We start from the raw sequence: 13,163 nt of genomic DNA, 5'->3' as shown, positions 1-13,163 counted from the left end.
TTGGCCCCATTCGCACATCGGTCGCTACTGACGCCATCTCACAGGCCAACGGGGCGCCCCACGCCGACTTTCAGCATTGTAGGATGGCAGCACCAGTGCGGCAACTTACTAGACACCACCTTGGTGCCATCCGGATCTTGGCGCGTTGTGCTGCCTTCGGCCTATTCGCACATCGGTCCGCTACTGACGCAAACTCACAGGCCAACGGGGCGCCCCACGCCGACTTTCAGCATTGTTGGATGGCCACACCAGTGCGGCAACTTACTAGACACCACCTCGGTGCCATCCGGATCTTGGCGCGTTGAGCTGCCTTCGGCCTATTCGCACATCGGTCCGCTACTGACGCCATCTCACAGGCCAACGGGGCGCCCCACGCCGACTTTCAGCATTGTAGGATGGCCACACCAGTGCGGCAACTTACTAGACACCACCTCGGTGCCATCCGGATCTTGGCGCGTTGTGCTGCCTTCGGCCTATTCGCACATCGGTCCGCTACTGACGCAAACTCACAGGCCAACGGGGCGCCCCACGCCGACTTTCAGCATTGTTGGATGGCCACACCAGTGCGGCAACTTACTAGACACCACCTCGGTGCCATCCGGATCTTGGCGCGTTGTGCTGCCTTCGGCCTATTCGCACATCGGTCCGCTACTGACGCAAACTCACAGGCCAACGGGGCGCCCCACGCCGACTTTCAGCATTGTTAGATAGCCACACCAGTGCGGCAACTTACTAGACACCACCTCGGTGCCATCCGGATCTTGGCGCGTTGTGCTGCCTTCGGCCTATTCGCACATCGGTCCGCTACTGACGCAAACTCACAGGCCAACGGGGCGCCCCACGCCGACTTTCAGCATTGTAGGATGGCCACACCAGTGCTGCAACTTGCTGGACACCACCTCGGTGCCATCCGGATCTTGACGCGCTGTGTTGCCTTCGGCCTATTCGCACATCGGTCCGCTACTGACGCCGCCTCACGTGCCAACGTATTTTCTCCGCATTTTACACCCTATGCCGCATAACAGGTCATGTGACTTGTTTATAAAACTTTTCATTGGTTCATTTTACTTTTGGTTTCCTAATGATGGAAGGCTTGATCATGTGACCTAAAAACAACACTTTTCATAGGATGAAAACTTTTTTTTTTCCCAAACGATGAAAGCCCCACCTTGTTTCTGGATGTTTCAGACTGAAGCTGGCGTCAGCATGAAAGCACCACCATCTCGTAGCTCAGTCGTGGTCATTCCGCGAGCAATCATGGCAGCCGCTCCCCACCAGAAGCCTGCAGGAGTCGGAGCCCCCAAAACTTTTGATGAATTCTCAAGGCGGAGGGGACGCTTTCGAGAATGGGGTCCAAGACCTAGCAGACAAGCGTCCGATTTCCAAGGTGTCCCAGGGCCATTTCAGTGGACCAGGCCCAAAAAGGAAACAGCCTGCCGCCATTTTGAGAGTCCTGTGACAGCCGCCTATCGCTGCACCGCAAGAGTGGGCGCAACTCAGCTGAATTGCGGCTTTTGACACAGTGGACCAAAAACGGACGGAATGGCAACTGAAACGGTAAAGGGGCGCCCCACTACAACAGATGACACTCCACCTGGAGAGGCCCGTTCACGCCGCCTCCCCCGGGGCGCTCCACGCCGTTATTCGGAGCAGCATTGTAGGATACCAAAACCAGTGCGGCAACTTACTGGACATCACCTTGGTGCCATCGTTCTGCTGCCTTGGAACTATTCGCGCAACAGTTTGCTACTGATGACCCACCCCCCGCGACGCCCCATGCCGTTATTTGCTGGGTGGCAACTTACTAGACATCACTTTCGTGTCATCTAGATTTCGGCGCGTTCTGCTGCCTTGGAACTATTCGCACAACAGTTTGCTACTGATGACCCACCCCCCGCGACGCCCCACGCCGGAAATCTGGACGTTGTGCTGCGTTGGGACTATTCGCACAGCCGACCGCTACTTCGTTGTTTTTCCCTAAAAATGTTTATATGTTATTACTATTTTTGTTTTCTTGTATATATTTATAAATTATTAAAGTTTTATAATCTTACTACTTTGTCGGAGTGCTATATATTTTTAATGTGAAACATAATTGTAAAAACTTTGATGTACAAACAGTCATCCCTGGAATCTTCCGCTTCAGGCTCGGTCCCCTCCCCAATCACAATACAGGATGGTTTTCAGATAATAGCAACGCTTCTGCTGTGACGGATCTCATCGAGTGTGGGCCTTGATCTACTATAACTCCTTTGAAGAGGGGTGATTCTTTACAGCTGTGGCCATAAACTACATCTGCAGGGCTAGCTGATACCCTAGGACCAGCCTGGACAATCGGACACAGAGGAAAAGGAGTGTCAGAGGGTGCGGTAGTGAATAGGGCGAAAGAGAGGTGTCGGGCGGGCACAGGGTGTGATTCTCAGGGAACAGCAGCGCAGATGGGGGAGGTTTATTACCCATGCATAAGACAGAGAGCGGGGGTCACCACTGCCTGGGGGAGATGCTTGCGAGGGTGGGGAGCCATGCTAAGGATCGACAGCGTGCACAGAGTGGGTCTGGTCAAGGCATCTAAAATGGCTGCCGTGCACGACAAAAGTGTGGCATTTGAAAAAAGACAAGATGGCGCAGACAATGTTTTTCAACACTTCCTGATTTCCTTCGAATCGAACGTTAACAGACGTTGGGGCATATTACCAAAGTTAAGCGATATTTATCCCTAACGATGCTTAGCAACGATTTTTTTACCGTCAGAAATTATCGCAGATAAACCTTGCTATTATCAAGGTTTATCGGAAATACGATAAAAAACGACCGCAATGCATTAATATCGCTGAAAACTCAGCGATATTCATGCATTACCGAGCTAATGCTCTTAGCCATGTTATCCACCTCCCATTGGATAACATGGCTAAGAACTGCTCAGGGCAGGTGGTAGCTTTTGGAGATATTCGCCCTTATCTCGAATATTTCCAAAAGTTGATAATAGGAGATAGCGATGTTAGCGACTGTTTCCAGTCGCTAACATCTTGGCATGCCCACTTTGCATGTCATTAGTGATAAATATCACTCACATGCAAAGTGGGGCCCAAGATGGTCGCTATCTTCTACTAGCCTTCGCTAACTGGTGTTAGCAACAGCTAGGTAATACACATATAATTTTATCTCCGCGAAGCGGAGCGCTGTTACAGATATATATCTTGTTTCTGAACGTTAATTTCTCAAAATGCACTGAAGCACATATATTGAGACCTAGCAAAGGCACATCGGGCTACCAGTCCCTACAATTTTGCCAAGTTTCGTGCAAATCCATTCAGCTGTTCGATCCTACCGAGAGACAAGATGGCGGCCGCTACGGACTGTTTGGAATGTTTACAGACACCGGAGAGCCAATCAGCTTCGCTTCGCAAAGCTCCGTAACGCGAAAAGTACGCGAAGCGGTGCGCTGTTACAGATATATACCTTTTTTTGAACGTTAATTTCTCAAAATCCACTGGAGCAAATATATTGAGATCTAGCAAAGGCACATCGGGCTACCAGTCCCTACAATTTTGCCAAGTTTCGTGCAAATCCATTCAGCTGTTCGATTATTATTATTTTTATTTTTTTTTGCCCCGCGGGGCCCTTTTAAAACCTCCACATCAAACCTAGGGGGTGAGCGACAATGTACTATGCCCCCTTATGGTCATTTGCCCCTTCGCTTTGGCCTCCTCTTGTCTCTCGATCCTACCGAGAGACAAGATGGCGGCCGCTACGGACTGTTTGGAATGTTGACAGACGCCGGAGAACCAATCAGCTTCGCTTCACAAAGCTCCGTTGCGCGAAAAGTACGCGTAGCGGAGCGCTGCCCGGTCCGCTGTTACAGATATATATCTTTTTTTAAACGTTAATTTCTCAAAATCCACTGTAGCACATATATTGAGACCTACAAAAGGCACATCGGGCTACCAGTCCCTACAATTTTGCCAAGTTTCGTGCAAATCCATTCAGCCGTTCGGGCTAAAAGTGAGGCCAACCGCCCTATGGAAAACTCAATGTTAAAAACACGTTTTGGGACCCCCCTTTTTTCTCGGCCCCCCCTTGACGAACCCCCCCCAAATTTTCAAGGGCTACTCAGAAACAAAATGTGCCATTTTCCTGAAAATTTCAGCCAATTCCGTCCACAAACGCCAAAGTTATTAGACATAGAATTTTCAAAAATCCCATAGAGAAAAAATCCTAACTATATATACCTAATAAAATTAGGTAGGTAATGCAGAGTCTTATATTCAAAAGGAAAACTCTATTCCCGTCATCTGTAAAATGCCCACCATCTCTCCTATAGATGTCTTGCATGTTGTAACGCAAGTTGTTGTGGTAAATGGAACCCATAGCATAGTCTCTAAGGTAAGCAGAAACAGATTTATTTACATGTTTCCTTGCTTTCTCAATCTGTGGAAAAAAATTGGTTGGACCTGTTGCATTTTTGCCTTTGGCATATATTAGAAAATACCAAGGCAGTTTTTGGAAAAAGTGACATCAATTGCCCAAAGATGTCCTTTAAAAGCATTTCCAGACCTACCCCAGTCAAAGTGCCTAAGACATTTCCACCACAGTGCACAATTATAAGGTCAGGGTGTGGTAAATGCATAAAGGAATTTACCAATGGTATCAATTGGTGACTCCTCAATCCTCTTTGTCCAATCCATGCAATGGATTTGCAACATAGTAAAATGAACTTGTGAACTCTGTGCTGGTTTTAGAGGGAGTTACCATTGTTACTTGGTGAATGAGCACTGGGGGGATGGGTGAATGTTATGTGAGTTTCAAGTCTTGAAATCTTCAACCAATTAAAATGTGCAGTTTGGTTTTGAATTCGTGTGGGAACAATTTTTATTGGCTATGTGCAAGAATATGGTTCTGAAATCAGAAAGAATCTGTGCCATTATTGAAAGGCTCCCAGTGAAGGATGCATTGTTCAGAGATTCTGCTTAAGAATATCTGTTGACTGTGACTGACACTGTTTGACATCTTCCAAACCATTTTTAAAGGTGAGTAATGATTCTTTTAAAAAAGAGAGAGAGCTTAAAGATTTTTGACAAGTATCATAGTGTATGTCTCTGTGAATTAAGGAATTATATTTTTACCTTTTTCCATAATGTTAGCTGTGTATTTATAAGGTAGTCTTCTTTATAAATTGTTTTTTATGCTTGGATTCAATACTGGTTTAGAAATTGTGTAATGGTTTCATTGGAGTTGCAAATATGCTCATTTTTTTGAAGCGCCTTGTGCAACCTGTAGCATGGGTGGAAGCAGTGAATGTATGGAGAGGGATAGGAATAGCAGATAGAAAACCAAATGAAATGGCGGGGAGATGCATAAAGTATTTCAGTAATGGTATCAAAAGAGATGTAATATAAGATAAAGAGGAACATATTTACAAGACGTTTGCGCAATTTTAGACATGGGTGGAAGCAGAAAATGCATGCAGAATAATAAAATATGTACCCAGACAAGAATATGAAATGCTGTGAGAGATGTTAAAATTGTGAGAGTCTACCTTATAAACACACAGCTATGTCAAAGATTGTACACGCAGCTTGTTAATATGCAGGCAGACAAAGCAACCTTTGACATAGCTGTGTGTTTATAAGGTAGACTCTCACAATGATAAGATCTCTCACTGCATTTCATATTCTTGTCTGGGTGCATATTTATAAGCTGTGTGCACAATCTTTTACATAGCTGTGTGTTTATAAGGTAGAGTCTCACAATGTTAACATCTCTCACATTACATAAGGTAAGGTCATGGGCTTGCTCCATGTGAAAGGATGCATTGCTTGAAATTGTTTTTTTACTAACATTTTTACACTGTTTTTCCCTGTGGTGTGCTTCAGGATCTCATTTATGAGGCCATGCGTCACTTTTACGCCGCCGGTGCGTCACTTTTTGTGACACAGCAGTGGTGTAAAAAATTGCACCTTGTTGAGTCATATTTACAAAGTGTTGCATCTAGGTAGATGCTTCACTTTGTAAAGCCCTGTGCCACATTATACGTGCGTCAGGTGTAATCTATGCAAAGGGGGCGTATTGACGCAAAGAAGGGTTGTACAAATGACGCTGTGTAATCTATGAGATTTCACTGCGTCACTTTTAGGACGCTGTTGTGTCAACATTTTGCGCCTGCCTCACAGCAGGTGTAAGACTGACGCAGGCCCTTTCAAATAGGGCTTGCCACATGTGAAAGGATGCTTTGCTGGAAATTCTTTTTTTAAATGGCATAAATTGAGATAGAATATACAAAAAAAGAGAGACATATTTACAAGCTGCGTGCGCAATCTTTGACATAGTTGTGTGTTTATAAGGTAGACTTCTTTATAAATTGTTTTTATGCTTGGATTCAATGCTGGTTTAGAAATTGTGTAATGGTTTCATTGGTCTTGTAAATATGCTCATTATTTTTAAGCACATTGTGCAACCTGTAGCATGGGTGGAAGCAGTGAATGTACGGAGAGGGATAGGAATAGCAGATAGAAAACCATATGAAATGGTGGGGAGATGCATAAAGTATTTCAGTAATGGTATCAAATTAGATGGAATATAAGATAAAGAGGGGCATATTCATAAGACTCTTGCGCAATTTTTGACATTGGTGCAAGCCGAAAATGCCTGCAGAATAATAAAATATGCACCCAGACAAGAATATGAAATGCCGTAGAGACAGACATGGTACATTACATCTAAAATTCTACTAATCTGCTTAAGATCACACTGTAAGTGAAGCTTGATTTACCCATCATTGTAATCTTAGGCAGAGTTACACATACTGTTGACAGAGACAGACATGGTACATTTTATCTAACATTCTGATCATGTGCCTAAGATCACACTGTGAGTGAAGCTTGATTCACCCATTATTGTGATGTTAGGCAGAGTCACATATACTGTCGGCAGGGATAGACATGGTACATTATAACTAAAACCCTATTAATCTGCCTAAAATCACACTGTGAGTGAAGCTTGATATAATAAGCAACTAGAGTGCTAACATTCAGAATTTATGGCAAATGTGCGACACATCTGAATGCCTTCTTGATGGAACTAAAGTAAACAAGCATTGAAAATACAATAGATGTGGTGTGATCTTAGGCACATGTGCACCATATTACATGTAATCTACCATCTCTTTGTCTGCAAGCAGTATATATGTCTCTGCTGATATTATTTCAAAGTATTTACTGGAGAAAAACAGACAACCTATCTATAAACAAGACATAACATTAATTAGTAAATTATATTTAACATTGCGGAAGCGGTTTGTAAGTATGCTAATGAAACCTTTACACTATCTCTGGACCAGCATTAATGTCAAACATTCAGAATTTATGGCAAATGTATGACACATCTGAATGCTTTCTTGATGGAGCCAAAGTAAACAAGCATTGGAAATGCAATAGATTTGGTGTGATTTTAGGCACATGTCCATGATATTACATGTAATCTACCATCTCTGTCTGTGGAAGCAGTATGTGTGTCTCTGCATAAATTATTTCTCTGTATCTACAGGTTAAAAACAGGCCACCTATATATAAACAATATGTAACATTAATTAGTAAATTATATCTAACATTGTGCAAGCGGTTTGTAAATATGCCAATGAAACCTTTACACTATCACTGGGCCAGCATTAATGTCAAACATTCAGAATTTATGGCAAATGTGTGACACATCTGAATGCTTTCTTGATGGAATCAAAGTAAACAAGCATTGAAAATGCAATAGATCTCGCCCTCGGTGTCACACATACTGTTGTCAGTGACAGACATGGTACATTATATCTGAAATCCAATTAATCTGTCTAAGATTACACTGTGAGTGAAGCTTGAAATAATGAGCAACTAGAGTGCTAACATTCTAAATGTATGGCAAATGTGTGACACATCTGACTGCTTTCTTGATGGAAGCAAGGTAAACAAGCATTGAAAATGCAATAGATTTGGTGTGATCTTAGGCACATGTGCACGATATTACATGTAATCTACCATCTCTGTCTGTGCAAGCACTATGTGTGTCTCTGCACTAATTATTTCTCTGTATCTACAGGCCAAAAACAGGCCACCTATATATAAACAAGACATAACATTAATTAGTAAATCGTTTTTGACACAAAGCAAAGCACATGTAATGTAAATGAGCCTTTTGTTGTATACTAGTGTTTATATTGTTTACTTATTGTAATTGCGATGTAATATGTTTGTAGTGGTCTATAATATGTTATTTTAGGTTTTCCACAGATTATAATCATCTATACAAACAAACAAAAAGATGCCTTCTAAATGAAGAACAGAAAAAAATTATAAACAAAAATTAAGGTCTAAGGAAAAAGAAAATAAAGAACCAACCAAAATAAAATCTTCAGAGAAAAAGAAAAAGGCTCCTGGTAAGCAAAGTAAAAATTTTCTGAGGAAGTTATTGAAATGTCAAGCAAAAAAAAGTTGTTTACCTAAGAAAAATGAAACACCTGTAATTTAAAAAAAGACAGGATATCCTTCTAAAAATGTTAGACGTGTACAAGGAGACAATATCTTGCAAATAAATAGAAGAAGTAAACAATTTTCTGACATTCGTAGACGAATGTTTTACAACAGAATTGTATTAAATTTATTAAAAAATATTAAAACGTATAAAAAAAGACCGCTTTTTACAAGAAAAAAAAACATAGTTAAGATTGTGGATGAAGCATTTAAAGTGAAAAATAAATTGTTTAGTTTAGTAATGAATAGAATTCGTACACTTGATAAGATAATCAATGTGTTCAAATCAAAATGTAAGTGGAGGAGAGTAATTAATCGAACTAATTTCTGTGATGTTTTTTCTGGAGAATGGAAGCATAGTTCAAGTTCTGAGACATTTTTTAATGAAGAAAGTTACTTTCAAGATAATGATTTGGTGCATGCAGTTGACACCAGTGGTCGAGCATATGAGGTGAAGGATAGTTGTCTGGTTGAAAAAGAAGAGATTGTGTCTCGAAATACAGAAGAGGTGTTAGCAAATGAAGTTTTAGGGAGATGTCCTAAGGCTCCAGTGTATACATGGAATTGTAGTAGTATTTGTAGTGTTCGACAGGAATCAATTGATTTGTTTCGCAATTTCTTATGGACATATACTAAGAAAAGTGTGAAACAAAAAATGAAAATTTTACAACAGTTAGATCCTTGTAGACTGAGAGAAAAAACAGGTTTGCAAAGGCATTCATTGGCTTGTCTTTCAAGAAAAGTATGTCAGAGTGTTTTTCATCATTTTAGGATGTTAGCAGTGCATCATAATAAAGTGAGGAAATTAGTGAGAAGGTTGTACTATGCAAAAAGTCCAGCACTTAAACTAAAACAGTCAAACAGTGCTCTTTTGCATGGAACTGAATTAGATGTCAAAAACATTTGTGATGAAATTGAGTCTTGTTACTTTGGTGAAAAAGAGGTCAGTGCAGAAATTGATACAGTAATAGAAGGTAATGTAGAACAGAATGAAGAGATTTTAAGTACAGAAAATTTTGAAAATGAAATTATAAAGTTTAAAGTCAATTCAAGTGAAAGGCCTAATTTTTCTTGTGTTTGTTGTCGACGAACTCATTATACGCATCAGACTAGATTAGGTGATTTATATGTAAAAAGCGAAAAGATAAATAATAATGAGTGGAAGGATTTTGCTACTTATTTGTTGGTTGAAAATTGTTTTGATTTGGGCTCTGATCAACGTATTTGTACATATTGCTATAATAAATTAAATGAAAATAAAATGCCTGCTAGAGCTGTTCATAATAATATGGAGTTGGTAGACATTCCTTCTGAATTGATGTATTTAAATACCTATAAGTCTATTTAATTCAATGTGTGCATCCTTTTCAGGCTATTGTTCGCGTGGAGCCTAAGACAGGGAAATTGCCTCCTTCAGATTTACAGAGAGGATTAAAGGGAAGAGTTGTTTATTTGCCTCTAGATTTTAAGAAAAATATTGATACAATTGGTGTTGAAAAAGTAGAAGAGGAACCTCTGGTTATTCTAGTTAATGGTGTTCCGACAAAAAGTAAGAAAATCTGGCAAGAATTAGTGGATGTTAGGAAAGTCAAGAAGGCAACGTTGTATTTGGTAAAAAATAATCAGTACTATAGAAATGTGTATGTGGGAGAAGAAGAAACAACTGTAGAAGAGGATACTGATGTCTCTGCTGGGCAAATAGAAAAAGTTGATGTCTCTAGAAGTGAAGAAATTTATGAACATTATAGTGTTCATCCATTGCATTCCAAAGAAGTAATGGGGAATGCTATTGACTTGTTTCAGATGAAAAAAGCTGAAGGAAGTCCCATTAGTGTATGGGAAGAAAGTTTGGAAGCTCGTTGTTTTCCACAGTTATTTCCAACAGGTGAAGGTGGACGATATGACGACTGACCTGTTCAAATTCCTGCATCTGAATACCGGACTTCAAGATTATATGCAGAAGATCCAAGGTTTCATCAATGCATTCTGTTGGACCTGCGATAGGCAAGCCCAGCACAAAGGGGGGGTAGGTTGGCTTGAGTGACAAGGCGGTAGAAGGCTGTTGTGTTAAGCCGGCTATGACCAAATAATAACTCCCTGCACACCACACAAAAAGAAGGACACCACACCACTGTTATAGAAAAATACGTTTCGTTTATGTAAAAGTTCTCTGGGTTTGAAGGAAGTTCACTTAGGTAATCACATTCACATTTCTTACATGGGTTTGATTAGCTGTGTACTGGTTTCTCAGGAATAAATAGTTGGACTCTAATAAATAAATGTACTGGATAAATATCAGGATTCAATACATTAGAATAAATATCAGCAATTACTGGAATAAATATCAGCAATGACTGGAATAAATATCAGCAATGACTGGAATAAATATCAGCAATGACTGGAATAAATATCAGCAATGACTGGAATAAATATCAGCAATGACTGGACAGTTTCCTAGCAGGTTAGATACTGATCGTTTCACATAAATATCACAGGGTCATTCTGGTATCGCTGCCACCAATTAATCACTTTCAGGGTAAACACATTACGTTTGTCACTCAATGCGGAATGCGTGCTCTTACAGTTTTTGAAGTGTTCACGGGTTTGGGCTCTCTGGCACAAGATACGCGTGATAATCCCTTAGTTGCACTCACAACTCATTGCGCGTATATCTGGAAGATAAAGGCATAAAATGACTACGGCAATTACACTCCGCGGCCAGCCGGTTCAATGCTACTGCTGCCGGAGGAGTCTGTGCGCTTCTGTCAGCGCAGGCGGGGTTTCCGAAGGCGGCTCCAGTTCACGAGTCTTGGGACCGTTGAACGGGCTGCCGGAGGGGCCAAAACACCTGTGCGCACAGTTCAAAATGAGACCGCATCACAGTTCCACAACAACGCGGCAACTTCAGGGGTAGAGACGGCCCACCTCACTTCGGCGGCGCCGGTAAGCGCTCCAGTCAGTATGGCACTTCTCCCAAGGGCGAAGGGGGGTTCCAGGGGCTCCACGATCCTCCCTCCGAGCTCACTCACGGGGGGGTTTCCGCCCACACACCAGCTCCCAAGTCACTCGGGCAGGGCAGAGACAGTAATCTCGCCCAAATGAAGGCCAGCCTTTCCCCGCCCCAGCGCAGCACCTCACCTTCTATCCACAAACAGCGCGTCGACGGCGGTGGGTTCGGACACGTCCGAACGCCCGCCAGGAGGCACTTAAGTTGAAGGTGGCACTTTTAAGAGTTGCAGTTGCGATCTCACCACTGGGGGGCAGGGAGGCTCTAACTATGGCCAAAGTCTCTGACGGGCAATTGGGCACTCGCTGACCAGGCGCTGAAGGCTAGAGGTCACTGCTCACGCTTCTGACTGGAACGCCAGTCAGGGTCCACGCCAGCAACCTCTGCTGCTCTTCTGCCTGCGCTATCAGCTGCCTCAGGGGGTTAACAGGGCAGGTGTCAATCTGGGGTCAAGTCCTCTTCTTCTGGTGTTCTTTGATCATTCTCCTTTATGGCCGCCATGGACTGGGCCTTTTATAGCCCATGCCCTAGGATGCCAGCACGAGCCAGAAGGTTCTAGAACCTTCCCTGGCTATATCAATGACATGGCCCTTTCAAGGTATCTTTTTGGTCATTAGGAGCCACCGTACTGGGCTTCCTAAGGCAGCCATTTTGTGTACTTGTAACTCCTGAGGGGATTCCTGTCAGGTTTGCAGGTTACACAAAGTGCGCCAAAACCTTCAAAGGGTCAGAGGTCAGAGGGGCTCCAATGGGAGTCACTCTCATAGGGGACAATGGTGTCCACCATTTTAGGGTTGACAACCCCAGTTGGTTATGCCACTGGTTCCGTCAGGCGCCTTGTACATAGGTACCAGGAACTTGGTGAGCAACTGGGCATCAAAGAGCATCTAGCCCCATGGGACAACACACAAAAAGGTCCTGGTAGACAAAGAAAAAAGCGACAAATTTTAGGAGGACGGGGGAACAAAATAAATCATAGTGTGAGGGGACTCTCAGAAGCAGACAGGTCTAACACATTCCATATGTGTTCCATCTACTTTTTGAGAGTGACTTGTCTTGACTTTCCTATGCAGTAAACCATATACTGAAAAGTGGAGCACATCTACAAAATGTTTCGGCAAGGGATTTTATGGATAGAGTTAAACTGCAAGACAGTGTTTTGGAATCTCAGCTAATTAATCTCATGGCATGTCAGCGTGGTACTAACGAGTATTGGTACCGGCGTCATAGGGAATTGAAATGCATGCTAAGAAACTTAGGAACTCCTACATGGTTCCTCACTCTTAGCTGTGCTGAGTATGCTTGGGAAGACTTACTTGAATTTCTACGAGAGGCAAATAAAAACATTGAAAATATTGAATACAAGACACCTCGAGAACTGTGCTCCTAGGATCCAGTTAATGTATGCAGGTATTTCAATCATAGGTTTGAAGCTATGATGTCTTTTATTACAAACAAAAAAAATCCTCCGCTTGGAGAGGTGTTGGATTTCTTTTGGAGAAAGGAGTATCAAGCAAGAGGTGCTCCTCATATACATATGCTGCTATGGATTAAAGATGCACCAAAATTTGGAACAGATTCAGATGAGAAAGTGATGAGTTTCATTGAGCAGTATTCTACATGTGCTGTTCCGAAAAGTACAGACG

This window comes from Lissotriton helveticus, chromosome 4_1 (genome assembly GCF_964261635.1).
Source record: "Lissotriton helveticus chromosome 4_1, aLisHel1.1, whole genome shotgun sequence".
NCBI lineage: Eukaryota > Metazoa > Chordata > Amphibia > Caudata > Salamandridae > Lissotriton > Lissotriton helveticus.
The sequence above is the reverse complement of the archived record's forward strand: the minus strand, read 5'-3'. Positions refer to the sequence as shown.